This window comes from Sorex araneus, chromosome 5 (genome assembly GCF_027595985.1).
Source record: "Sorex araneus isolate mSorAra2 chromosome 5, mSorAra2.pri, whole genome shotgun sequence".
NCBI lineage: Eukaryota > Metazoa > Chordata > Mammalia > Eulipotyphla > Soricidae > Sorex > Sorex araneus.
The window spans coordinates 172,811,766-172,835,855 of NC_073306.1; the positions used below are offsets into that span (position 1 = coordinate 172,811,766).

At 46.0% G+C, this 24,090-nt stretch overlaps 1 non-coding gene and 1 pseudogene across 1 annotated transcript; both read left to right on the plus strand.

Moving 5' to 3' along the window:
- Nucleotides 1-9,123: 9,123 nt before the first annotated feature.
- LOC129405261 (U6 spliceosomal RNA) lies at nucleotides 9,124-9,225 on the plus strand. The gene has a single exon (XR_008630442.1). It is a non-coding gene; the product is annotated as a U6 spliceosomal RNA (small nuclear RNA).
- A 4,645-nt stretch (nucleotides 9,226-13,870) lies between these two features.
- LOC129404930 (profilin-1-like) lies at nucleotides 13,871-14,571 on the plus strand (annotated as a pseudogene).
- The last annotated feature ends 9,519 nt before the right edge of the window (nucleotides 14,572-24,090 follow it).

The window sequence follows — 24,090 nt, forward strand, 5'->3', positions numbered from 1 at the left end:
GTAATGCCTGGAGTACTGCATGCTTGAGCCCTTGCATTGAGCCATAGGCCCAGTTGCCAGAAAGTCATAGGGAGGGATTCAGGATCTTCTGAGCACTGCTTGGGAGTCTCCCCCATACCCTCCACAGCAACCCTCCTACACACACACACATACCCTAGAAGAAATTTTTTAAAAAGCATGATGCCTAAGAAATTCATGTCTTAAATGGGTAAGTAAAGGGTTTGTCCCAGGGTTCGAGAGTGTGACTGAGTGGTAAAGCACTTGTCTTGCTGGTATCAGATACTTCTCAGTCAACAATAGCAACAAGAGTTTCACCCTAAAAATTATTTAGGGGAGCTAGTGAGACTTTTTTGTAGTGATAATGTCATGTATGTGGTTATATCTTATATAAACCCTAAGGCTGAAGTCTCCCTGCATTGGTCTTTGACACAGTAAGAGAACCAGTCAACTGAGACCATTCTTTCAGTTAGCGTCAAACGTTTGTTAAGCTTCTCAGGTATGTGATAAAGTGACATTATTTGGAATTAGCCTTAAAGCAAATCTTTTTGGCTGTTCCCTTTTGATTTTTACTGACTTGTGTGAGTTTCTGGCCTCCTGTATCAGAAGAAGAAATAAAGCGAGCAAAAGTAGCTTCGAATGCTCGTACCCCTTACCACCCAATTGGGAGGTTAGAGTGCTGGGATTTATTTGTCTATTTTAATTTTCAAAAAATAGTTTTAGGGGCTGGAGCAATAGCACAGCGGGTAGGGCGTTTGTCTTGCACACGACCGACCCAGGTTCGATTCCCAGCACCCCATATGGTCCCCTGAGCACTGCCAGGGGTAATTCCTGAGTGCAGAGCCAGGAGTAACCCCTGTGCATTGCCGGGTGTGACCCAAAAAGCAAAAAGAAAAAATTTATTTTATAAAGTTGTTCACAGTAATTTATCACATTCAATATTCCACCACCATTACACCTTCCCACTACCATTATTTTAAAGTTTTTCACCACCACCCTGGCCTGCCCGAAAAGCAGATCCTAAATAATTTATTTAGTATCGTTTGTTATAAATAATCTGCTAAAAATGATGCAACGATAAACTAACAACCTCAGATTTTATGCCTCCTGGCCACAGAAAGGCTGGTATAGCTGTAGGCTTCTCACTGACCTTTCAAGTGAAGAAGGAAGGGGCAAATGGCCCAAAGGATACACTAGTCTATCCTTTCTCTTTAATAAATGGGTGTCAGAGGGGGTGGGAAGAGGGAAAGAGGAAGACATAGAAGAAAATTGCCTTCCATAGAAGCAGGTTGGGGGTAGGGCTGATGGGAGGGAAACTGGGGACACTGGTTCTGGGAAACGTACACTGGAGGAGGGATGCATGTTCGAACACTGTGTGACTGAGACCTAATCATGAACAGCTCTGTAAGGGTCTATCTCGGTGATTCAATAATAAAATCTTGAAAAAAATTAAAGGAAAAAACAGGTGTCTGGGAGACTGGAGACTTAATATAAGTAAGGATTTGCTGTGCATGAGGCTGGCCCCAGTTCAATCCATGATACTATATATGGTCCCCCGAGCACCATCAGGAGTGATCCCTGAGCACAGAGCCAGGAGGAAGCCTTGAGCAAGCCAGGTGAGACCCTAAAACAACAAGAATTGATGGATTAGATTACAAAGTGGTGCCTAGGAGCATTCTGATAATTTCTTACAGCTCTGTGACTAGAAATAAATTACTTGGTTTGTTCTCTTGCGGGAATGTTGGAAGGTGAATTATTTTCATTTTCCCAAAGAAAATCAGTGTTATCTCTCTCAGGAAGGGACAAAAGTTACTGCGTATGGAGCTCTGCTCAGTAGTATATCCATACACGGGGAAAAGCAGAACAGAAACGATGACCAGAGTTCCATCATCGGAGCAAACTATAAGTTCACCATTATTCCCTTCCATTCTTACTGTCTCATTTCTTTTATGTAAGCATCATTACACATTTACTATTTTTTTTTTTTGCTTTTTGGGTCACACCCAGCGATGATCAGGGGTTACTCCTGGCTTTGCACTCAGGAATTACTCCTGGCAGTGCTTGGGGGACCATATGGGATGCCGGGGATCGAACCCAGGTCGGCTACGTACAAGGCAAATGCCCTACCCAATGTCCTATTGCTCTGGCCCCACACATTTACTATTTTTAAATGATTTTTCTCTGTATCTTGGAGCACAGGGGCCTCCCAAGTGGTTCTTAGGAGGTCCTGGGGAGGACCTGAGATTCTCTGCACAAGGAGGACCTGAGATTCTCTGCACAAGAAGGACCTGAGATTCTCTGCACAAGAAGGACCTAAGATTCTCTGCACAAGAGCCCAAGGCACTGCTCAAGCCCTATGTGCTAGGGAGAGCCAGGGCCCCTGCTGGTGCTGGGATCCTGTAGGGCCGGACCTAGTGGTGCTCAGGGGATCGTGTTTACCTGACGTGCCATGCCCTGGGTTCTGAACTACCTCCTGGGATTGCTCTATATTTTTAAACGACTTGAAATAGGTCTCCTATAACTCACTCAATTGTTCCCTTCACCTCCTCTGCCTCTTCCATCTCCTTTTTCTTCTCTCATTCACCTCCTCCCCCTTCTCCTCCTCCACTTCCTTCTCTTCCTCCTCCATCTCCTTCTCATGTTCCTCCTTTTCCCCCTCTTTTTTCTCCTCTATCTCCTCTTTTCCTATGGGGGACCATACTCAGTAGTCGCTCACGGCTTGTTCCTGGCTCTGCTCTCAGACATCACTCTTGGCAGGGCTCAGGAAAGTGATTCCCTTCTTACTGAATGCAGTTATGTCCATTCTTAAGTACCTGTGGTAGGAGAAAAATGCTTCCCCAAGGAGGTTCACACCCTAATTCCCCCATCTAAGGTTGTTTTAGGCAGGGAGTTAAAGTGATTAATCCACAGATCTTGAGATGGGGAGTTTATTTTGAATAACACGGGTTGTTCATGTGTCATCTGGTTGTTCATGTGTCATCTTAATGAGCCTTTTAAATGGAAGAGGCGGGTCAAAGGGAGATCAAAGAGAGGAGAGAGCAGCAGGAGGACTCAGGCTAACCTGAAGATGACAGAAGCTTCCCTGAGTCACCAAGATGGGCAAAACAGACTCTGCAGAGCTTCCAAAAGCAACACAACCCAACTGTAGCCTTGATTCCAGCTTTCAGAGACCCAGTTTCAACATCTGACCTCCAGAGGTCAAAGGAAATTAGTCTGCATTGTTTCAAGGCTTTGAATTTATTGTAATTTGTAATAGCAATAATAAACATATATAAGACCCAACGGGCTACTCTGTGTCTTTAACTTTTTCTGTGTTTAATGTTATCTGGCTGGAATAAGTTTGTCTATGGTCAGATTGAGAAATTCCTATTAAGCCATGCTAAAGAGACTCAACTTTGTCCCAACCACTTTGGGGAACCACAAAAGTATTTTAAACCAGGGAGTGTTCATGCCTGATTTGTGTTCTGGAATCAGACTGTGGTTCCAGTGAGATGTTTGAAGAGAAAACTGAGAAGAGGTTGGGGAGGTCCCATTGGAATGGGTTTTAATTAGCTTTTTCAGGGAAGTGATGACAAAGGATGACCCAAGATGGCAGGAAAAAGAAAACGAAAAATACATCTAAGTACTTATGATCTATGTTGCCCATGAGAGACATGATTTCCTTGAAGAAGGAATAAGGTGGCTTATGTGAAGTGGGGAGGAGAAAGCCAGGAGCTTCAAAAAGGGGCATCTACTTCCCGTTCCATCTATCTCAGTCAACTGAGAAATATGGGACAGATGAAAATCTGAGATGAGGCCCTGCACAATACAACCTTCACATCTCACCACCCCACAAGGCAGTCAGAAAATTACACCTGGGTTCCACGTGTTCTGCTAAGCATGGGAAATAATTCCTGCCACCCTATTTCCTGGGAGCTGTGGGACCCAGGCTGGAGGGAGGAATTGCTCTTTGAAGGAAAGCAAAGTCAGTCCCAAACCTTACCTGGGGTCTGTGGCTTTTCCTCACAGAAAATAAAGTTCAGGAGACAATTAGTGGAGTAAAACAAGTCTGTTAGGGAAAAAAAGAGAAGGAGAGAGAGGGAGAATGAGAGCAAGACAGAGACAGCGTGGCAGAGAGAGAGAGAGAGAGACAGACAGACAGACATAGACACAGACACAGACACAGACACAGAGACACACATAGAGAGATCTGAGTTTTATAATCAGACAACTGAGGTAAAGTTAAGGATCAGGCTTTGGAGGAAATATGGGATGTCTTGACTTGGACATGCTTATAGGACATCCTAGTAGAACATACACCAGGAATATTGGGAAAAGTAAAAGCTTAAAAAAATGATTCTAGGGGCTGGAGCAATAGCTCAGTGGGTAGGGCATTTGCCTTGCATGTGGCTGACCCGGGTTCAATTCCCAGCATTCCATATAGTCCCCTGAGCACCGCCAGTGGTGATTCCTGAGTGCAGAGCCAGGAGTGACCCCTGTGCATTGCCGGGTGTGACCCAAAAAGAAAAAAAAAGGATTCTATATTGCAAGACATTGTTAACATCTTTTAATCAAGAGATTCCAGGTGCTAAGACATGGTAGTATCAACCCTGAGAGATTCAAATGAAGAAAAAATACCTGCCTTGGCTTTTCCCACTCTGGAGAAGCCCATGTTCTCTCTTGAACACACACACACATGCACACACGCACACACACGCACACACACGTACACACACTTTTCTCTCCCCTAACACATCTCTCAAAAAATTTCTTTTAAGAAAACCAGAAAAAAAAAAACATAAAACAGGGGCTGGAGCGATAGTACAGAGGGTAGGGCATTTGCCTTGCACGCGGCCAACCTGGGTTCGATTCCCAGCATCCCGTATGGTCACCCAAACACCACCAGGAGTAATTCCTGAGTGCAAAGCTAGGAGTAACCTCTGTGCATTGCCGGGTGTGACCCCCCAAGAAAACAAACCATAAAACAAACCCACATTTTTTGCCAGAATTCTTAAAGCTTATTATCAACATGCGTCATTAAAGCACTAGCCCTTTTCTTACCCATCTGTCATTTCTCCATTCATATGCTGGCTCCCCTGCACACTGAAATCCTCTCCAAGCCCTGGGCCCAGAAGCTCTGCTATTATTCTCCTTTTATCCTCGTGATAAGGATATTCTCTTTCCAACCTTTGTGCATAATACTAGAGCCTCAGAAGGAGTCGGGAGCCATTAAGCAATTATTGAATGGATGAGTGCATGAAAGAAAGGCTGAATGAGCATCTGACAAAGTGCTGTAGAAACAGACCAAGAAGGGACCCCTGATCGTACACAAAAATCATCTCAGAAGGATTAAAGACTGAGATGTAAAAGCAAGCACCAACAAAAGCTTTATAAGAAAATTCTAGGATAATATTCTCCTCCTTAATAAAATGTTTGTGGGCAACATTTCATTGAGCTCCCCCACACCACCACCCCGTGCCCCTTGAGCAAGAAGTGCTCAGGGCCAGAGAATGGGGGTGCTCCTCTTGGACCACCCAGACCAGAAGTTCAATGCAATGGCCCCAGGACATGGTGCTGTTTGGGCTTTGTGACATTGGGGAGCCCCTGGGCCACCCCAGGAGTGCTTGGGGACCTCCAGGGCTGTACCTGGCAGTGCTCAGGGGACCATGTAGTACGAGGGATAGAACCAAAGTTGGCTACATGCCAGGCATGTGCCTTAACTCTTGTGCTATCTCTCCAGCCATTTTCAAACATTCTAAAATTGCTGAAAGAGATCAAGATTGCTATGAAGAAGTACAGGCTCTGTGGAGGAGAGGTACGAGGGGATAAGATCAAGTGGCCAGCCTGCTGAGAGGTGGCTTTTATGCTGAGATCTGAAGGCTAAAAGGAGTTAGCAGCTGGTAAGAGTTGGGGAACGTGCCTTGGTCACAGGCAGAAAGATGAGAATTCAGGCTCAAGAATAGGAGGGGGCATATGAGTCTTTGACAAAGAGAAAGGAGGCCACAGGGCCGGTGATCAAATCAGTGACCTGCAAGAGTTGCAAGAGAGGAGCAGGCGAGGGTGGCAGGGCTGAAGCTGAGTTGAAGTGAGAGTTGAATGAGACACAGAGTTCAGATGAGAGCTGCAGTGTGTGGTGAGGTATGCCTTGATTTGCCAAGACGCTGACCTCTGCTCTTTCCCCACCTCAGCCTTCATGTCTCCTTATCCACCAGCTCCTTACGCAGATCAACATTTTCCAACACAGCCCTGGGCCAACCTGGCAAGTGGGTCCTTTTGGTCAAACTGGAAGCGCAGGTTCTGAATGCCTTGAGCAATAACGTGGAGGCCACTTGTGATGCCATCAGTGCCAGAGCCTCGCAAAGGGCTCCCTGCCTGTCCTTCCTTCCTCACACTCCGCTCTGAGCTTGTCCATACAGCCAACCCTCTCTAGCCCTTCACAAACAAGCCCCACCACAAACCCTCCTTTGTCTCCTCTGGTTCTGCTCTCTGCTCTTTTCTCAGGCGAGTTTCCTCCTCGTGCTGAGTTCCAGGAGGATGTGCTTAAATTTGGAGAACTAAGGAAGGTTCATAAAGAGCCATTGACAAAGGCATAGGCAGGGTGCAGAAAAGCCAAAGAGGTGCTGGAGAGTCCCAGAATTAGCAAAACAGAGTTTTCACCATTCTGGCCTGAGAGGAGGCAGGAAGATATGGTTACTTGTACCCAGCTGGTGCGAGTGCAAAGCTGCAGCCCCCAGAAGAGAGAATTGGTGAAATATATCCCCTGGCTTACCCTGCTTCTTTGCTCCGGGTTCACCACTGACTAAACTCAGTGGAATCACAGAGGGGCAAGGGAAAGCTGTAGATCTGGAGGTTTAGAGAAAGGGAACCATCTGGCATATTCCGTCCCTCTATGTTCATAACTAATTTGGTGCATAGGGTCTACCTGTGTCCAATCTCTGATATCACATATTGTCCCCTGAGTCCCCACTAGAAGTGCTCCCTGAGCACCAACGGATATGGCACAAAACCAAAAAAAGCAAAGTAAAACCAAATACCCTGCTCCTTCCCTGCCAACTTGACTTCTTGTCACCCAATTCAACTGACACAACCTGAGGTAACTCGCCACCTGGTGATTGGTAGGCCACTGGCTGTGTTGAGCTCTCTCTGCTGCCTTCTGTCTAACCGGTTACTTCCTTCTTGGGGAACTTCTTCTCCTTTAGCTTCTATTTCTGGTTATTTCCACTTTCTGGGTCTTGAATGGCCTTTCTCAGCACCCCTGACTGGCTTCAACTCCTCTTTTGGTAAAGATCTTCCAAAATTCCTCTTCTCCCAGTGATTTGAAAAATTATTTTTATGCCCACAAATATCCTAATGATTCTCTTTTTTGTTTTGTTTTGTTGTCATAGCTGGCCGTTCTCAGGGGTTACTCCTGGCTCTGTGCTCAGGGATCACTCTTGGTAGGTTATGAGGACCATATGGGGTGCTGGGGATCAACTTTTGCACGGGTCAGACCCATGCAAAACAAGTGCTCTATCCCACTGTACTGCACTCTGCTCCAGCCCCGCACAATGATTTTAGAACCACTAAGTTCCACACCCAGAATAATGACCTTCAGGTCAACTAAGTATTGTCACTTGAATGTCTTATAGACTCCTTCAGTGGACCAAGATGTAGCTCAGTGGAGAGATGTAACTCAATGTGAAAGCTACATCACATTCACTTTCCTTGAATGTGTGAGGCCCTGGGTACAATTGCAGCACCGCAAAATTACCCTCCAAACAATAAAAAGCATGATTTAAGGTAACAACCTAATATGTCCCAAATTAAGCTCATTTTATCAACATTATCATTCAAGTCAACTCCTTCTCTTGTGTTTTTGTGTCACTTAGGGGCACCCCAACCAAGTCTACACCACAGTCTAGAAACTGGAGCCTCGTTCTGGGTTCTTAACTATCCTAACATGAAATCGATCCTTGATTTTGTCAATCCTGTCTGCTAATGGTTCACAAATCTCTCTTTATGCTGTGGCAATTGACTGATTTTAGGTCTTGATCATCTTTACCAGGACAATTGCAGTACTAAGTAAATAACTCCCTGAACCTCCTGGCTCCTGATTTCTTCCCCTCCAACTCCACCTTTTTCATTACTGCCCAACGAATCTTGTGACTCCTTCACCTACAACTTTTAAATGGCCAGCGACATACCTGCAAACTGGATCAAGTCCAGCTTCCTTAATGCGATACAGCTGAGATGAAAAAATCTGGGTATTTGCATTTTCTTCTGCTGTGCTCCTAAGAGGTGTTCTTTTGTTCAGCCTGGGACTGAAACTTATCTTCTTGGCACAGAAAGTAATTGCTTGACTCTCTCTTGTCAGAGAAGAAATGAGACTTTTTCTGGTGTGAGTTTGATACTCCTGGAAGCAACCGAGGACTTCATCATGCTCCGGGAGTTTGGGTGTTTGATGCTTTACAAAGGAAGAGCAGAGCTGATTCCTTTCCTTCCCTGGCTCTGCAGGTGAGGCTGAAATATACCTGGATCTCATCTAGGACCAGGAATCTTATTGATTTATTTGTGGGCCATACCAGGCAGTGCTCAAAGTCTGCTCTTCTCTCTGTGGTCAGGACTGCTCCAGGTGGTGTCAGGGATAGAAGATGAGTTTTCTGCATACAAAACACATGCTTTATAAAGTTCTCTGGTTACAAGACCATGAATCTTAACATTTATATGGAAGAAAGGATGTTAGCCAAGAAAATTATAGAAGCCTGAGGGAAACTTGTCTGAGAGGCACTGCATTGATGGTAGAATATGAGTGTAACAGGGTGTGGCTGCCAAAACAGAAACAAAAAAACATAATAAATGATTGATCTAGAACCGCATCAATTAAAATGGGGGATTTCTCTAAAGTTTCGTGGAGAAAAGAAAATATTGACATTATGATCATGGTTTTGTACAGTGAACAGTGGTAGCATGTATCCGCATATCAATTTGATTCCTTCTCTAGCTTGGACAAAAAGAATACCAGAGTATTAATAAGGGCCACTGGAGATGTGTATGCTGATTTGTACAGTTGAAAGGGGAGGAGGAAAAGGTGCCTAAGACAAAAGGGAAGGGGACAAGAATTCACTAAAAATGACCAGTTCTTTTGCATGGAAAGAAAATATTTTATGCTCACTTTGGCAGTGCATATGTTAAAATTGGAACAATACAGAGGAGATTAGCATAGCCCCTGCATAAGATGAGACACAAATTTGTGAAGCATTTCATACTTTTAAAAATAGAAAAGAAAAAATGTTTTAAAGAAATTTTAAAACTCACATTTTTTGCTAAGTTTCTCCTATACTCCCAGTTGGGTAATTACTCCCTTCTTTATATCATCTCTCTCACGAGTACAGATTTAGTGTCTATTCTTAAGTCTGTGACTCAGGGTAGCATAGCTCTTTACACGTGTAAGGTCCTGGTTTCCATCCATGGCAACACACACAACAGATGCACACACACATGCATGCACACACACACTCACACACAACACACACCCACAGCTTTGTCCTCTTTTACACTGTGGGTGCCTGTTCATCATTACATCTCATTGCCAAGCTGGCTGTTGTGTCTGTGCCCAGAGCTGCCATAAACAGGCTCCACATACCAGGTGATGTTAGGCTACTGAAATGCGCTGCCTCCTAGTTCTAGAGGTTATAAGAGCAAACCAGTGTCAGTGTCAGCTGGACACATGCTTTCTCCTTCAGCTTCTGGGGGCATTCACCATCCTTGCATTCCTGCATTCCTTGCGGCTGCAGGAATCCACTTTCAGTCTCATCAGCACCTGGTCTGCTTCGCCTACTTTCCGTTTCTGTGTCTCTAAAATTCTCTCTTCTCGTTAGGTTGTCAGTCACTGGTTTGGGGTATATCCTAATCCTCGATGATCTCATCTTAATGAGGTTACACCAGAAAAGACCCAACTTCAAGCACAGAGGCTAGGATTTTCATGTATCTTTTGGAGGAATACAAATTGACCTCCATAACAGGCATGGAGCAGATATTAAAAAAGATATTTTTCGGGCTTTGGGGAGATCATACGGGGATTAGGGCCTTTCATGCAGCCTTTCATGTGACTTGACTTCCCCTTTGATACCCAGGACCACATGCCACACCCCCGGGTATGGGCTGGGTATAGAGCCAGAGGCTGCCATTGCCAAGACTGCTGGCACTGCAACGCTGATCAGCACAGCCTCCTCGGGCCTAGTTCTGAACCACTGGCCTGGTTGGCTGGAGAGGGCGGGTATTTCTCTGGGAATGGCCCTTGGGTACAAACTGGGAGACTTCCCCCCAATTAAAAAAAAAATGTAATTGAAGTCATAGAATCCTCCTACTAAGGGGGAAAATTTATAAACCAGGCAATAAAGTTTTAGTTATCTAAGGGGAAAAGTAATAAAAGTAAAGTGGACACTGATTTGTAGCTAATAACTCAGGTTAATTGTTGGGAGTGAAGTAATAGTGGTAAAATAATAAATATAAGTGAAGTAGGGAAAGGGATGGGATTATCAGAGATGTAATAAAGATCTTTCTTTGTATACGTTTCCTTATCCAGTTCCCAGAGCCCTCATAAAGTAAAATTTTCACTTTATTTTGTAAAGTCGAAATAAAAGACGGGCTTGCTCTTCAAGCCCATGTTCCCCTTGAACACAAATTTCACTCGTTCATCTTGATGCTTCTTGGCTGGCTTGCCTATTTACTCTGGAGAAGACTCTATTCTTTCTCAAACGTGTAATTTTCCCTCTCTCTTCCTCATATCTTTCTAAATAAGTTTCAATAAAGCCTCCCTTGCTTCACAAAATAAATAAAAGATTTGACATGTATTGAACATACAAAGAAGGGGCCTGGGAGATGGCCCCAAGGATAGAGTTTGTGAGGGAGCTTCAAAATAGTGCAAGGAATGGGCTTATTTGAGACTAGAATGCACACCCTCAAATCAGGGGTGGGAACCTGCAAGGGATCCAGAATACACGTGCATCATTGGCTCAACATGGCGATCGCTTGTGTTCACTGAATTATGAGAAACAGCACTGGTTAACTCTTGGCTGCTGGCGAGGTATAAAGAGCTCATTGTGAAAAAGCCTTGAAGGAGGCTCTAAAGAAATAATACTGAGAGACATTAGTCAAGAAGCAAGGACAAGAAACAATTCGGAATCCCAAACTGTATGGCAATCTGGTTGGTTACTTTGGGAGGAACTGCACTGTGTGTGGCAAAGCTATGTGGCAATGTTGTGTGGCAATGCTGTGTGTGGCAAGCTAGCTGTGAGCTTCCCGTTCTGCCTATGGGTTTCCTTTGCCCTATTTCTGGCCTGAAGTCTGTGACTCGATCCTGCTGATTTCTATCACAAACAGTCTAATAACGACATGAGCAAATTCCCAGGTTATAGAGTCCATCTATAAACCCAGGGCCAGTGAGTTATCTGTTTCAAGATCTTAAAGATATAAAGTGGGGTTTTCCCCCAAATCCTAAAAATGCTAAGCAATATCCAGTCAAAATTGATGCTATGGTTGTCTTTCCTTCTTTCTTTCCTTCTTTTCTTCTTTCCTTCTTTTCTTCTTTCTTTCTCTCTTCTTTTCTTTCTTTCTTTCTCTCTTCTTCCTTCCTTCCTTCCTTCCTTCCTTCCTTCCTTCCTTCCTTCCTTCCTTCCTTCCTTCCTTCCTTCCTTCCTTCTTTCTTTCTTTCTTTCTTTCTTTCTTTCTTTCTTTCTTTCTTTCTTTCTTTCTCTCTCTCTTTCTTTCTTTCTTCTTTCTCTCTTTCCTCTATCTATCTGTCTGTCTATCTATCTATCTATCTATCTATCTATCTATCTATATCTTTCCTTTTCTTTCTGTGGTGGGGAGGGGGAGGCACACCCAGTAATACTTAGGGCTTACTCCTGGCTGTGCCAGGATCATTCCTGGTGGTACTCAGAGGACCATATGAGATGCTGTGGATCAAACCTGGGTTAGCTGTGTGCAAGGCAAGTGCCTTTTCATAGTACTGTCTCTGGTCACAGGTCCCTGTTTCTTAACAAACTCAGTGATACACAATAGTATTTTAGCAATTACATGATAGCAAGGGCCTCGATGTGTAGCTCACAGAGGCACCCATAACCCAGAAAGTCTATCTGTTAGGTAGGGATTTGTCTATTGAGACACATCAGATACTTTGAATCTTAATGACCAGGTAATGGTGGGAAATTAATTTATAAGGTTACCTGAGACTTCATGTGTCACCTCATTATAGAACATCTAGTAATTGAGAGTGTCACATCAGATAGCTGGGTGAAGGTCCAGAGCCCGCAGAGATATGGACGACAGCCAAATGTCCTTTGTCCCTAGGAGTGGACTCTGTGCATTCTGATTCCTGCCCCATCTCGGGTAACTATTGGAGGGCTAATACCACAGAACTCTGGGCTTTCTACCATCCTCAAACACCTATCTGGCAACAAAGACAGGAGTAAGCACGTGTGGGAGCCTGGAATTGACCCCTGGTGGGCTCTACAACCAGAATGTCCCTGAGCATTGCAACTAGGGAGTGGGACTTCGTGGGCAAACACAACAGAAGCGAGGCAGCCCTCAGTGAGCACCACAACCAGGTGTGTGTTCCACTCCAGTCACTGCAAGAACGAAGGGATGAGAAGGCAGGAAAATAGAATTAGAAGAGAACTCTCTCTACTTCTGTCATGGATCAAAATCTTTCCCAAGAAGCCCCAGGAGTTTTCCTTCTTCATCTCATTGGCCAGGACTTGGTCATGTGCTTCTCTTTGGACCAATCACTGACAGCGCTAAGTCCACACCTTATTCCCCAGAAGGAAAGCCGACTTGGGTACACTCGCCCTCACTATACCACTTTTCCCGAACAACAACAGGACTCTGGGGGCAAGGTCGATTTTGGCTGGGTGACCAATGGTGTGGAAAGCCACAGCAGTATTGGGAAACAATTAGAAAAAATTGTTTTTTTCTAATTAATTAGAAAAAATTAATTACCAATTAACCACCAATTAATCCAGATAGCTATATACCACTCTTTATGGGATAGGGAAATATGAATTTGTTCCTGTTATGTTGCCAAATCAGAAACCTTGAATAAGAAGCAAAAAACCATTGCAAGTAGCCCAGTTACAGACCTCACTGACTTTGTAGCTTTGTGGTAATAACAAGTTAATTCACACAGCCAGAGAAAGCCTGAAATTGGAATCCTTTATTGTTTTTCTGTGAACCTGATTCCTCTAGATACCTCATCTAAGTGGATTCATTCAGCATCTGTCCTGCAACATTCCCATTGCAGGTGGCTGGCCCTGGAGAAAGAGTATTCTCTCCACTGATTCTAAAGGACGTGGTGATTTCTGACAAAAAGAAGATGAAACTGAAACTCAAAAATCTTTAATGGAAGTGCTAAAATGATGACCTCTCAGTGTCTGTGTTGCAAGCTATAATGCCCAAAAGTAGAGAGAGAGTATGGGGAATATTGTCTGCCATAGAGGCAGGAGGAGGGTAGGAAAGGAGGGGTATACCCGGGATACTGGTGGTGGGGAATGTGCACTGGTGGAGGGATGGGTGTTTGATCATTGTGAGATTGGAACCCAAACATGAAAGCTTGTAACTATCTCATGGTGATTCAATAAAATTTTTTAAAAATGTTTTTTTTAAGTGCTAAAAAGTATACACTGAGTAAGAAAGAAGATGATATTCAAAGAATTTAGGACAAGGATGTCACTGAACTGTAGTGCCATGGCCTTTCATGTCTGAGGTTCTATTCTGGGAAGGAAGGAAGGAAGGAAGGAAGGAAGGAAGGAAGGAAGGAAGGAAGGAAGGAAGGAAGGAAGGAAGGAAGGAAGGAAGGAAGGAAGGAAGGAAGGGAGGAAGGAAGGGTGGAAGGAAAAAAGGAAGGAAGGAGCCCAGAAGCAGCGCCGAGAGCAGCCCCAGTAGCAGCGTCATGGCCGGGTGGAACGCCTATATCGACAACCTCATGGCGGACGGGACCTGTCAGGACGCGGCCATCGTGGGCTATAAGGACTCGCCCTCTGTGTGGGCCGCCGTCCCCGGGAAAACCTTCGTCAACATCACGCCAGCTGAGGTTGGTGTCCTGGTTGGCAAAGACCGGTCAAGTTTTTTCGTGAATGGGCTGACACTTGGGGGCTAGAAATGTTCTGTGATCCGGGACTCACTGCTGCAGGACGGGGAATTTACCATGGATCTTCATACCAAGAGCACTGGCGGAGCCCCCACCTTCAACATTACTGTCACCATGACTGCCAAGACGCTAGTCCTGCTGATGGGCAAAGAAGGTGTCCACGGTGGTATGATCAACAAGAAATGTTATGAAATGGCCTCCCACCTGCGACGTGCCCAGTACTGACCTTGTCTCCCTTCCCATCACTCCCCACTGCTTTTGCACCCTTCTCCCTCCCATACACACATACACCATTTTTATTTTGGGGCCATTACCCCACACCCCTTATTGCTGCCAAAACCACATGGGCTAGGGGCTGGGGCTGGATGGACAGACACCTACCCCTACCTGTACCCTTCCTGTGTGTGGTTGGAAACTTTTTTTTGTTTTTTGGGTGTTTTTTTTTTTCTGAATAAAAAAAGATTCTAACAAAAAAAGGAAGGAAGGAAGGAAGGAAGGAAGGAAGGAAGGAAGGAAGGAAGGAAGGAAGGAAGGAAGGAAGGAAGGAAGGAAGGAAGGAAGGGAGGAAGGGAGGGAGGGAAGGAGGGAGGGAGGGAGGGAGGAAGGAAGGAGAGAAAGAGAAGAAAGAGAGGAAAGGAGGGAGGGAGGAGAACACTTAACAACTGTACTGACATCAACCATCAATAGCAAACACTCAGAATTGATGTTGGGAGAAATGGCCAATTAGAACAGATGGGGGGTAGGTGAGGGTAGAGTTGGTGATGGTGTATACATTATAACCAATCAGAAGGGACAACCAACTGTAAGCTCCCAGAACAGCCCCACCACTGAGAACATACTCTTTGGCAAGAGGTGGGTACAAGGGAATTGTTTTTGTTTGGAGGTCACAGCAACGGCTACTCGTGATGGTGCTCAGGGATATCTCCCCTGTCGCCTCAGCTATCTCCTCTGAATAGCTGAATAGCTTTCACGACAGGGAGAGGTCTGGCCCCAGGCCTCAACTCATGAATACCTGCCGTACAGAGCAGTCCGGTAGCCAACACGCAGCCCTTCCCTTCAGCTCAGCAAACATCACTGCTCTTCCCAAGCCATCGTCTAATCTAGCTCCAACTCAGGGTATGGCAGGCACTGAAAGGAGAAGGCAGATGGCATGTGTACAGGGGCACAGAGGTCATGTGTGGATTCAGTTCTGCCTGAAAAGCAGTTAGGGAAGGCAGGAGTAGCCCCTGAGGCAGCCTGGAGATGCTGTTTACATGAGGGCTGGACGTGCCTTTTCCCTAAGACCTTGAGAAATCTTTGGAAGGGGGATTGGTTTCCTGCCAATATTAAAAATGTGATTTCAGAATGGGAGACTAACACCCAAGAATAGTAGAGATAAGTACCAAGAGGAGTACTCCACAGCGTGGAAGCTGACCTCACATGCTAGGTGAAGAAGCAGCTCTGATAGAGAAGGGATCACCAAGCAAAGGGTGCTAGGCGGGCCCACTAGGGATGGGAGATATGGGCTGAAAATAGACCATAGACCGAACATGATGCCTACTTAATACCTCTGTAGCAAACCACAACACCCAAAAAGAGAGAGTGAGCAAATGGGAATGCCCTGCTACAGAGGCAGGGTGGGGTGAAGGGGACAGGGTGGGGGTGGTGGGAGGGATGCTGGGACCATTGGTGGTGGAAAATGGGCACTGGTGGAGGGATGGGCACTCAATCATTGTATGACTGAAACGTAAGCATAAAAACCTGTAAGTCTGTAACTTTGTCTCATGGTGATTCACTAATAAAGTAAAATTAAAATAAAATAAAATAAAATGTGATTTCAGAATATTACTGATAACTATTGTTGAGTTTCAAAGGTGTAGGTGGGTGGTCTTATTGGGAATTCTGGGCATGGACACATGAAAAGTCCACGAGAGAGCGCAGGAAAACCATCATTGGTGTCACCTAGAGCTCCAGGCTCATCATTTTCAGGTTAAGTGACCTAAATCAAACTTTTTTTTTTTTTTTTTTTTTTGCTTTTTGGGACACACCCGGTGATGCACAGGGGTCACTCCTGGGCTCTGCACTCAGGAATTACTCCTGGCGGTGCTCAGGGGACCATATGGGATGCTGGGAATCGAACCCGGGTTGGCCACGTGCAAGGCAAACACCCTACCCGCTGTGCTATCGCTCCAGCCCCCAAACTTTCTTCCCTAAATCTCCTTAATCTATAAAATGAGCATAATAATTGTATACAGAGTTGCTAAGCTCAAGGACTAGTGTTCAAACAATGCCAGACACTGCTGAGGACAAAGCATTCCTTCCCCCAAGATCTCCTCACATGCACAAGTGTGCGTGCACGCACACACACACACAATGTACACACATATATACCACACATACAAACAACACACATACACATTCACACACACATAACGTTGCACAGAAAAGTCCAAGGTAGGAACACTTGGGTATTTCCTTCTAATCTTCCTCTTAATCTCCAGATGTGCAAGCAAAACCAGGATTGAGTATTAGGATTGGGAGCCATCCAGTTCGAGGACTCTGAGACAGTATTTCAGGGCCACTTCAGGGCCACAGGTTCTAAGCAGCCCAGGAGATTTCTAACGAGTGGTAGTAGGGAAACAAAATAAGAGATGGAGAGAGAGAGACAGAGACAGAGACAGAGAGCGGGGAGAGAGAGCACAGTTTGACTCCAGGGAAAAAGAATCTTAGGGTTCGGATTTGATCCTCCACCAATCTGATCTGTGCGTGGTGGTCGTAAAAGACAAGCTATGTGATGAGAAGCATTTATTTATTTTTTAGACCTAGCGGGCACATTCATCTATCAGAATGCGTGTCTGGCCGTCTCATTGCCTCTCCAGAGCTTTCAAGGTCTTCAGAAGATGATGCCTGCTGATTTCATCCTTTGGCACAGGGTTTTGTTTCAGATGTTTTGGTCCACGCTGGTGCGGTGAGGACAAGGTGCTAGGGTGAAGGGAGGGGAAGCCAGCGAAGGCCAGATGATACATGTATTCCAAGCTCTGCTGGGGGGCGCAAATTAGTACAAACCCTTTAGAAAATAAGGAAGTGATGCCTCTCAAGATGTCCTAAAAATGATTATCCATTGGCGAAACCGTAGAGCTATCTAAATGCTTCATATCTCCACACTTTTAAATTCATGCCGGGGATAAAACCCAGGTTCTCACATGTGCACGGTGCGTGCTCTCCTACTCTACGGCAGCCCCCACTTGGATTATGCTTTGGAGCAGTGTCAGGAAGTGCTCAGCAACCTGCCCATTGGAAGGGAGTCATCATGCTCTTGGGAGAAGCGTAGAGGTAGAAGATGATCAAAGTTCTTGCATCTGCGGAGGACTGTGTAAGAAAAAAAACATTTACTTTATTTTACTTCAAAGATTTTTCTGTTTCTCTAATTGGCTGCTTATAAAAAGCATACTTAAAAATAGATCATTAAGGAACTGGAGTGATAACACAGCGGGTAGGGCATTTGCCTTGCATGCGGCCGACCCTGGTTTGAATCCCAGCATCCCATATGGTCCCCTGAGCACAGCCAGGGGTAATTCCTGAGTACAGAGCCAGGAGTGACCCCTGAGCATCACTGGGTGTGACCCAAAAAGCAAAAAACCAAAAAAACAACAAAAAATAAATCATTAAAAGTAGAGAGAGAGTATGGGGACTATCGTCTGCCATAGAGGCAGGGGGAGGGTGGGAAAGGGGGAGTATACCTGGGATATTGGTGGTGGGGAATGTGCACTGGTGGAGGGATGGGTGTTTGATCATTGTGAGATTGTAACTCAAACATGAAAACTTTAACTATCTTATGGTGATCCAATAAAATTTAAAAAATTTAAGAAAATAGATCATTGAGGGGCTGGGACGATAGTATAGAAGGTAGGGCACTTGCCTTGCATGCGGTTGACCCAGGTCCAACCCCTGACACCACACATGGTCCCCCGACACTGGCAGGAGTGGTCCCTGCATGCAGAGCCTGAAGTAAGCCCTGAGCATCACCACGTGTGGCCCCCAAATCAAAATAAATAAAATTAAATAGGTGCATGAAACAAAAATGTGCTTTCTCTTTCCCTTCTACCTGGGCCTCCTTCCCTTTGCACACCAGGGGGCCGATTATTCCCATGGTAGTGGTAGAGTAGATGGGAGTGGGAGGACATATACCCAGTGAGGACTATGTGCCTGCATTCCCTGGGACCTTTGGCTGGGCTTGGGCTGCCCCGGGGCTCTCTCCCACGTGGATGGAACCACGTAGCCTGCCCCGATGCCCGCCCCCCCCCCAGGATCTTTCTCCAATCCTAATGTACTGGACTTGGGGCTTCTCCGCTCTCTGACTTCCTGGGCTGGAGCTGAGCCAGCAGGCAGGCGGGGTAGCTTCCCTATCCAGAAAATTCTCTCCTTGAAAGATGAAGACTCGAGAGACTCACCAATGAATCTCAGAGGAAAGCAGCATGCCGCAGAGATGTCTCCAGACCTTGCGCCAGGCTGATTCCACCAACACCTCGAAGGGGGGCAAGTGTGTCCCTCCGCCTGTCCCAAATGAACCCTGGCAGCCGCAAACCTCCAGAACCCAATTGTTTCCATCCCTCATGGCTGATCTCCACAGGCTCATCCAGAGCCCCCCACAAAAGAGAATAAATCTGCTGAAAAACCCAGGTATATGGGACTAGTGACTGAAAACTCCGGGCCACGGGGAGTCAGGAATGGGCCACCTCCGCCTCTTCCCATCTCCCTGCCTTTCTGGGGTCCTGGCTATCACGCCCAAGATCTGCCTCTGGGTGCCATTTAAGTGCATTAATGTGGCTGGAGTGATAGCACAGCGGGTAGGGCGTTTGCCTTGCACGTGGTGGACCCCAGTGCGCTGATTCTATTTCCAGCATCCCATATGGTCCCCTGAGCACCGCCAGGGGTGATTCCTGAGTGCAGAGCCAGGAGTGACCCCTGTGCATCTCCGGGTGTGACCTAAAAAGAAAAAAAAAAACTGCATTAATGGCCATGATACAGAAACTCACAATTGGATCTCGGAAGAGAGCAGCATGTGACAGATATGCCTCCGAGCACCAATTATTTAAAATTTTAGAATTCCAGGAGTAATATCTCATACTGTTCATAATAAGCAATACAAAATAAATTATTTGGCATCTGCTTGTGGGGCAGGCTTGAGTGGTGGAGGGAAAATTAGAAATAATGGTGGTGGGAAGGTATATTGGTGTAATATTGAATGTAATCAATTCCTATGAACAATCTTATGAAAATAAAATTGAAACAAAAAGAAAGTAAATTTTAAAAAAGATTGTGGGGCTGGAGGTCACTAGGAAAAGTGTCTGAATAAAGAGCTGCCAGGATAGTGTCCGAGGGTCCGGAGGAGCAGAGAGAGACCCAGGCAGAGGGACCCAGGAGCATGGAGACCCCAAAGAGCAGCTTGGTTGGTTGGGTGAGGAGCTGGTCATGGCGACCCTGAAGGCAGAGAGAAGTGAGAAGTCCCGGTCAGTGGGACTCCGAGTAACCAGAGAATTCTGACAAGAGTGGTTTGCAACTTCAGCTACACGGCAACTCTTGGAAGAAACTTCATAAAAATCCAGTGTCCGAGTCCCACACCCTCTAGACATGCTGAATTAATGGTGTCAGAATTTTTCAAACTTCCCCAGGTGATTTTAGCGTGAAGCCAAGATGGAGAGCCACTGATTTAGAATGTTTGCCTTGGCTGTTGTGCAGAAAGCAGAGAAGCGTGGGCATTCAGGCACAGCGGCAACGCCAGCCTTATCGGGGACAGGACGGCAGCTGGGGCCAGAGTGAGCTGAGTAAGACGGCAAGGGATGGATGAATGAGGGAAGGAACAGGAGGGTGAGCCCTCATCTGCGGTTCTGCCCCAGCCACTGGAATTTTGTTTTAATCACCATAGACCAAGAGCTTTTCTCTCATCAGCAATAAAGGAGACTTAAAAAGAAAAAAACATTGGGGCTGGAGTGATAGCACAGTGGGGAGGGCGTTTGCCTTGCATGCAGCCAAGCTGGGTTTGATTCCCATCATCCCATATGGTCCCTCAGCACCGCCAGGAGTGATTCCTAAATGCAGAACCAGGAGTAACCCCTGTGCATTGCTGGGTGTGACTCAAAAAGAAAAAAAATAGAGAAAGAAAAGAAAAAACACTACTCTAGGGCAGGAGACATAGCCCAGTGGGTAAGGTGCTTACTTTGCACGTGGCTGACCTGGAGTTAATCTTTGGCATGGCATGGCCCCTTGACATCCGTCCCAGGAGTGGGTATGGCATCAGGAGTAAGCCCCGAGCACAGCCAGCTATGGCCCCCAAACCAAGCTCCCCGCAAAACAAAAAGAAATACAAAATGAAAAGAGAAAAAGCTAATTTGCCATTTCGAGCCTGTCCAGATTCTTAGTTGGGGGAATGAGAAGGTGCCTCCAGTGACTTAAATAAGTGGAAATGTTTTATAGCCTGGAAAACATGCCTCTCCACGAGGAATCACATCCACTGGCCAAAGGCTGCAGCACAACTTTTCCAGTTAGGGAAACAAAACGAGAGTCCACAGAAACTTTTCTGTTTCTGGGACCTTGACTCGGTGGAGAAGCAATGAAAAGAAAATGGAACCACCATGGGTAACCCTTGGGGCCTGTGCTGTTGACACCTTCCAGTTCTGCTGCGGTAAATAGTAAGTAGCTTTAGAGATCTTGGATGACTTTACTTCCTTTCACAGGTAAAAGGAGCAGGTTTACTTTTCTTTTTTTCGTACTCCTGTCCCCACGCCTGACTGTCTTCACTGGGGCCCCTCGGAGGGAGCAGGTTGAGTTTTCCTCCCCACCCCGAGCAGAGCCCCGGCAGCGGAAGACCTCCAGAACCCAGTCACAGCCATGCTCAAGGCTCCTCTCCACATGCTCAGGCGAGCCTCACGCATGAAGGAACCGGCAGAGAAACCCAGGTGTGAGGGACCCGGGGTTGAGATCTCCAAGCCTGCTTGGATTATCACTGGTCCTCCTCCACCCAGATCCCCCATTTTCCACATTTTCCAGTAGCTAGGCAGTCATACCCACAAACTGCTCCTCCACACACACCGTGTAATCCCATCAAACCTCTTATTGTCTAGTTCTCCCTCTCGGAGAACCCAGCAAGCTACTGAGAGTATCCTGCCTGCATGACAGAGCCTGGCAAGCTCCCCGTGATGTATTCAATATGCCAGAAACAGTAACAATGATGGGTCTCATTCCCCTGACCCTGAAAGAACCTCTAATGCAGCACCGTTTGGAAGGACGAGTAAAGAGAGGCTTCTAAAATCTCAGGGCTAGACGAATGAAGACGTTACTGGCGCCCGAGCAAATTGATGAACAACAGGATGACAGTGATACAGTGATTGTACTACACCTGGCAGTACTCAGGGGTTACCCCAGACTCTCTGCTTAGAGATTTAAAAGCACAGTGATAACTCTCAACTTTTAACACCATGTTAGTGACATCTTAAAGAAGGTCTTAATGGCCCCTGCCAAAATAGAGCAATATTCACACTGATTCTTCTGAGGATACCTTTTTTTTTGTAGCATTTTCAGAGGTTTTTCATAACAAACAATACAAAATACATTATTTCAGTTCTGCTTTGGGACAGGGATTGGGGCTTGGGATGGAAACATCCCAAATATGGTGGTGGGAAGGTGTAATGATGGTGGGATTGGTGTTTGAATATTAAATGTACCCAAATATTGTGAACTACCTTATAAAATTAAAAAATAAATTAAAAAAAACTACATAGTGATAGAAGCTGACTTGGAGGGATGCTGCAAAGGCTTATAATACCTGCCAGGTAAGCATACTGTCACGAGTTCGAATCACAGGTTTCCCACGTGTGCCAAGCATGGTCCTGCAGCCTTGTTGCCAGTGCTCGCTGGCTCGGAAAGTGATTTCCAGCGGCCCCACAGCCAGCTGTGTGTGAGCACTGTAAAAAGTGGAGCAATGGTTGGTGAGCACTGCAGCTAAGCAGTTGTGTCAGTGCCATGCGTGGCTGGGGACTGGGAACCCCGGCAAGCACCACCATCACAAAATGTGCACCTCAGCTCCAAGGCTGTGACATGCAGTGAAGCAAGCGTGGGAGCACCACCAGGAGAGGGGGACAGACCTCGGTGAGGCACATGGCTGAGGGAGGGCTGAGTGCCACAACCTGTGACATGTGACATGTCATATGTGACACCCGGCAAACACCACAGCTAAAAGTGTGCGTGTATCATAGCTTTGTCCTAGCACCAGGCTTTTCTGCCATGAAGTCCCTGCGAATGCTCGGTTAGGCGGAGTCTGGAGAAAGGCTGTGTGTCTGCACCTTTCCGGGCCGTCCCCATCTTCCAGGCGCCACTCAGTCAGCCCACACTCGGTACCTGCAGCTGGCCGCCGTGCAGACCGGCCGGAGCCTGTGCATTTGGTCAATGTCTCGTCTCTCAGTCCAAGTCCACCCTTCGTGACGCAGCTCTGCGAATCCAGAGCCAGACAGTTCCTGTAATCACGCACCTTCCTGGCCAGCTGGCAGGCAGGGAGGTTAAGGCAAGAGCTCGTGCCCATTCCACCGGACAGCCCAGCAGCCCCAGTGGGCAAGTGGCAGTGACCTCCTGACGATGTGCTGTCCCTAAGGTGCTACTGTGCCTTGTTTAACATTCCTTTTTTTTTTTTCTTTTCTTGGAGGGGGAGGGTGTATAGTGGGTGGTGCTTGGGGGCTCCTCCCACTAATACGAGAGACCAAGTCTAAGGCTCCTGCATGCAAAGCATGGGCATTAGCTCTATGGAGAACCTCTTCCCAGCACTCCCCAATTGTGAATTTTCTTTCTTTTTTTTTTGCCATACTTTTTGATACTCAGGGGTTACTTCTGGCTCTGCACTCAGGAATCACTCCTGGCGGTGTTTGGGGGACCATATGGGATGCCGGGGATAGAACCCATGTCATCTGTGTGTAAAGCCTTACCCACTGTACTATCGCTATGGTACTGTGACTTTTTTTTTAAAATAAGCCTAATACATTAATTTATTCTGACATGAGATGGTAAACACTGACACTGATAAAAGTTTTTAAAAGTATTAAGAAAAATCAGTATTTGTTATTGAGTAGTGGACTTTTTTTTTTTTTAAGCCTTTAGAGATCATAGAAGAGAACTCACATAGCTCTGAGGGTTGGGGAGATAGGACAGTGGGTAGGGCATTTAACTTGTCTCGCACATGGTCAACCCAGGTTTGATACCTGCCCCCCCATATGGTCCCCCGAGCCCTGCCAGGAGTGAGGCCTGAGTACAGAGCCAGGAGTAAGCCCTGAGTACAGGCAGATGTGGCCTGAAAACAAACAAAAAAATTTTAAAAATTAAGGAAGAGAGAAAAAATAAATACCATCCCAGTAAAATTAGGGAGAAACTTAAAACGGGCTCTCAAGCATCACTGGATTTCAGTGACTCTTGCGTAGCCTTTTGTTTAGTTTTGTTTGGTTTCAAATGAGTTGGTTTCATTCCAGATGGTTCAGAACACTGGTCAGAGCAAACACTTGAGAATTTGGCAGGACTCTGGACCAGATTTACTGACCTCACAGCTATGGTCAAGATGACTGAGTGTGAACCAAAAAGAGGATGAGCAACCTTAAGAATTTTGTTCTCTGGGGCTGGAGCGATAGCACAGCGGGTAGGGCATTTGCCTTGCATACAGCCAACCCAGGTTTGATTCCCAGCATCCCATATTGTCCCCTGAGCACTGCCAGGAGTAATTTCTGAGTGCAGAGCCAGGAATGACCCCTATACATTGCCCAGTGTGACCCAAAAAGAAAAAAATTTTGTTCTCTAATAGAAACTTATTTTAAAATGTACAACATGTTTTTAGAACATGTTTTATACACTTCATTTTAGCTACTGTTGGCAACAAAGGTTTTGTAGGAATCCAGATGTTCAACCAGGAACAGAACTAAAGATCATCATTGCCTCAGGTATAAGGATAGATTTTTTTTTTTTTGGTCAGATTATTC